The sequence below is a fragment of the Asparagus officinalis genome, chromosome 7, assembly GCF_001876935.1.
Source record: "Asparagus officinalis chromosome 7, Aspof.V1, whole genome shotgun sequence".
Taxonomy (NCBI): Eukaryota; Viridiplantae; Streptophyta; class Magnoliopsida; order Asparagales; family Asparagaceae; genus Asparagus; species Asparagus officinalis.
The window spans coordinates 72,231,064-72,236,307 of record NC_033800.1 but is presented as its reverse complement, the minus strand read 5'-3'; positions in this window follow the sequence as shown (position 1 = coordinate 72,236,307).

The window sequence follows — 5,244 nt, the reverse complement described above, 5'->3', positions numbered from 1 at the left end:
CTTTTTCATATCATGTTTTGACATGGAACAATGAAATACCAATTTAATATTGCGACAACAACTATTTATTCGCACTTTTGTGTTTGGAGCAACTTTAAGGACTTATCGCTTTATTGATGAGAGTCGATAAGTTAGAAGTGTTGCGATCTGAGCAACTTTGAGAACTTATCGCTTTATTGATGAGAGTCGATAAGTTAGAAGTGTTGCGATCTGAGCAACTTTGAGGACTTATCGCTCTATTGATGAGAGTCGATAAGTTAGAAGTGTTGCGATCTGAGCAACTTTGAGGACTTATCGCTCTATTGATGAGAGTCGATAGGTTAGGAGTGTTGCGATCTGAGCAACTTTGAGGACTTATCGCTCTATTGATGAGAGTCGATAAGTTAGGAGTGTTGCGATCTGAGCAACTTTGAGGACTTATCGCTCTATTGATGAGAGTCGATAAGTTAGAAGTGTTGCGATCTGAGCAACTTGGAGGACTTATCGCTCTATTGATGAGAGTCGATAGGTTAGGAGTGTTGCGATCTGAGCAACTTTGAGGACTTATCGCTCTATTGATGAGAGTCGATAGGTTAGGAGTGTTGCGATCTGAGCAACTTTGAGGACTTATCGCTCTATTGATGAGAGTCGATAAGTTAGAAGTGTTGCGATCTGAGCAACTTTGAGGACTTATCGCTCTATTGATGAGAGTCGATAAGTTAGAAGTGTAACAGAATTCCGATTGCAGCTGTAAGGGTTCAAAGGAACAGAACTACCCCCTGCGTTTGGGGTCTTTGAATTGGATTGTATATGCTGTGTATTTGAACGCACCTTCAGACTATTGCGTTTGGCTTCCTCTATACATTTTCCAAACGCAAGGCCTTGTCTTGCGTCTCATCAGAAGTCTAAACGACTGTAATGATGATGAAGAGACCTCCTTTGGGCGGGAGTCTTGGGACTCCATACTACCCACAGTAATTATATATATAAATAGTCTTGATTGGTCTTATCAAGAGCCTTAATCACTTCGGCTTCCTTCTTGAAATTAGAAACGAGTTTCTTCTCGTTAATTCCAAAAGCTGTTCGGCAGTTTCGTTTCATCTTCCAGCGATGGCCCCCAAGAGATCTTGCTCGAGCGATGACGACAAGATGGTGCATCCTACCTCGCCGTCAGAGAAGGTTTTTGGGTCCTCTTCCAGGCCGACGTCGACGCCTCCCATACCTGGTCCTCGAGGTATGTCCCGCTGCCTTCATCGTTTTAAGCATTCTTTGTCAATGGGTTTTCTTGAAATTCTCTAGATGAATTCTGGTTGAAGATGACGAATAAAATTCGTCTTTTCAATCTTGAATGCGAAAAGAATTTGCATGTCTCTTGATGAAGACTGTTCATCTTCTAGACTTTGGATCCCGAAAGAGCTTCTTGTGTCCATTGTAATAACGAAAAATTAAACCCTTGACGTAGAACACACAGGAAAGTTTCTGTGTTCGTTGAAAAGATTTGTTCACCTTAGATACGAACAACCATTCATGTGTTCTTTGATCTTGAATGAGGAAGAGGACTTCCGTGTTTATTGATAAGATGAAAGGTTGATCCCTTGATCTTGAACGCAAGAGGAACTCTTGCGTTCATAGCTGTTCAACGCAGGTTTAGTTTACTGCGTTCCAGCTGATCTTGATGCATGCTCAACTTACTGCGTTTGCATTTATCTGCATTTCTGACTTTACTTTTTATTTGGCTGTAAGGTGGGACTTCTGCTGCTGATCCCCTTATTGTATCTGATGATGAAGAAGAAGGGGTGCTCCAAGAGGACGCCCCTCTGATCACGCCCCTTGCTATGGTCCCTCGTGGTAAAGTGTTCACACCAGACTTCGAGAGTGTGCATTTCCTCACGGAGCTTCTGGAAAACATGGTGAAGCAAGCCTACCTCATCTCTGAGCAAGGATGGGCCCCCTTTTCAGATTTTCTGGATTCGTTCTTTGAGGTGATGGACTTGCTTGAGCGTATCAATCGTAGCTGGACTGATCACTGCGCCAAAAAGGTTTTCTTGTTCAGACGTACTGTGGAAGCCTTAGAGAAGCTGCAGAGCTCCAACTTGAAGCCTGAGATAGAGGAGGCTCTTCGGGCTTTGCAATCAGAAGCTGATGCTGCTGCTGTCACCGCTGAAGAATTAAGGGGGAGGGCTGAAGCAGAGGTTCGAGCCAAGCATGCTGCACGTATAGCTCAGGCCAAAGCTCGTCTTACATCCTTTTCCCTTCGAGAACCACCTTTTTATATTAAATAGCTTTTTAGTCTGTAATAACTTTTTGGTACTCTTGTGACAATTATTATTTTTGTCTGTGATGACCTATGGACATCTCTTGAAACGATATAGTCTTTCTTGTGGTCTGAAAAATTATTCCCTTGCGTCTGAATGATTTGAACGCAGGTCCATTGAGGACATTTGACTTTGTCAAACAGGTTCGACCGCAACTTCAAGACTTGGGTTATATTCATAACTCGATTTCTTCCAACTTGTAGAGTACCTTCTGGAAGTTGAAATGATCCTGTTGTGTGTTTGTTGATCCGAACGCAGTGTCAGGTTCTGCAGCTGTAGGACTTGAAACGCAGCTGTTTTGAACGCAACCGTAGGACTTGCGTTTAGGAGGGCTGAACGCAGTCAGGTCTTGCAGTTGTAGGACTTGACATGCCGCTGTAGACTTGTTTTGAACGCAGCCGTAGGACTTGCGTTCAAGAGGACTGAACGCAGTCGAAGGACTTGCGTTCAGGAGGGCTGAACGCAGTCAAAATTTTGGACTTTTTCACCAAACAAATTATGCTGATAGCTATCTGAAAGACTTTGGAAAATTCTTTTATTATAATGATTCTCAATAACTTAAATCGTCAGAGGTGTAATGTTAACTTGACGACATACAAAGTAGGAGAACTTCTTTACTCAAACGAACATTTGATAAGCAACCCCCAGCTAAACTCAAGAGACTTGCAGCTTACGGGTAATATTTCTTAAGAAACTTCCCATTAATTGGCATCATAAGTCTGTCGCCTTTCTTATTGATGAGACGGTAAGCTCCGTTGGAATAGACTGTCTCAACGACAAAAGGCCCGTCCCATTTAGGGTTAAACTTCCCTTTAGTTTTATGAGTCATCACCATGGGTCGTCGATTGACCAAAACCAGATTGCCCTTCTTGAAAATCCGTCCCTTAACCTTTTTGTTGTAGGCTTTGGAAATACGGGCTTGATAAAGCTCAATCTGTTGCTGGGCTTGAAGTCGTTTGTCGTCTAAGGCTTCAAGTTCTTGCAGACGTCGTTGATGTTTTTCTTCTTCTGTTAGTCCCATTGTAACAGCAACTCTCAGAGAAGGGATCTGGATCTCAAGTGGTAATACAGCTTCACAGCCGTATACTAAGGAGAATGGCGTAGCTCTGGTAGAGGTCCTCACTGTTGTTCGGTAGGCCCACAAACACTCGCCAAGTCTTTCGTCCCAATCACGTCGGCTTTTGGAAACAAACTTTTTGAGAAGCTTTACTATGGTTTTGTTGAAAGCTTCCGCAAGACCGTTTGCTGGCGGATAGTATGCCGTAGATGCAACACTTTGGATGCGAAATTTATCACAGAATCTCTGAAATCCAAAGCTGACGAATTGGGTCCCATTGTCATGGACTATCCGTCTCGGGACTCCAAAACGGTAGATGACGTGATGCTTGATGAACTTGATCACGTTCGAAGTCTTGACTTCTTTCAACGGGATTGTTTTCGCCCATTTAGAGAAATAGTCGGTCACGGCCAGAATGAACCGGTGTCCTTTGGAAGTCGGAGGAGAAATTGGTCCCACAATATCCATGCCCCACATCTCAAATGGCCAAGTTGCAGATGTAGGATGTAAATTACCTGGCGCTTGATGGATAAAATCTCCATGAATTTAGCATGCGTGATAGCGTTTAGCATTGTCGACTGCGTCTGAAAACATCTTTGGCCAATAATAGCCAATCCGTCGGAGACGATCTCCTAATTTAGCTCCGGGCTGATGAGCCCCGCACATTCCGTCGTGAGCTTCCTTAAGGGCCTCCTTCGCTTCCTTTCGAGAGAGACATCGAAGCAAAACTCCGTCGTGTGATTTACGATATAGGGTTCGAGAAACCGCATCATAATAGAACTGGAGGGCCTTTCGTTTGATAGTGGCCGCTTCCTTAGGGTCATCAGGCAATATTCCGTATATGGCATAGTCGATATACGGGAATCGCCAATCTCTAGCTTCAAACTCCATCGAGGTTGTACAGACTTCCCCTGTCATCGTCTCATCGGAGTTTTCCTCCATAGGAATCTTAAAGCAGTATAACTCGCGTCCTGTAACCGAGATTGTGGTTTTAACCCCTGGAGGTAGCGCTAATGAAGTTGCCAACGAGGCTAAAGCGTCTGCGTAAGTATTCTGAGCTCGTGGAATGTATCCGATAAAGAAACCTTTAAACTTCTCAGCTTGCTTTAACACTGCGATATGATACGGGATAAGATCCTCACTGAGAGTCACCGTAAGCTTCGAGGTGTTGAACATTAAGTTCTTCGGCAAATTGCATTCCTAATAGCAGAGCATTATACTCGGCTACATTGTTGGTGCAGGGTTCGATTAAGGAGAACCCCCTTGGGATTACGTGACTGTTCGGAGAAACGAGTACGACTCCCACTCCTGCAGTGATTGCTCTATGAGGGTTTGCTCTAGATGCCCCGTCGAAGAATAATTTCCACACATGCGTGGTTTCTTGAGTAACGCAAGTTTCAGCGACTTCATCAGGCAACTCTTCATACAACTTAGATGTCCCTGGTACCGGGTGATCAGCTAAGAAATCTGCCAGCGCTTGACCCTTGACTGCCTTTTGGGGCATAAACTGCATATCATATTGTGACAAGAGAATGGCCCACTTTGCGAGTCGGCAATTTAGAGATGATGGTTTCATCATCAAAACTCTCAACGGATTCACCTTAGAGATGACGTGAATTGTCTGTCCCACTATGTAATGTCGCATCTTTTGAACCGCGAAAACCAAAGCGAGACATTCTTTTTCAACTGGATTGTATCGGTGTTCAGCTCCCATCATAGTCCTGCTTAGGTAATAGATGGCTTGCTCTTGACCCTGATCGTTATTCTGGGCCAACAGAGCTCCAAGCGAATGTTCCATGGCTCTCACGTACAGCAGGAACGGTTTTCCTGATATTGGGGCCACAAGAACTGGCGGTTGAGTAAGGTACTCTTTAATCTCCTCGAATGCTTTTT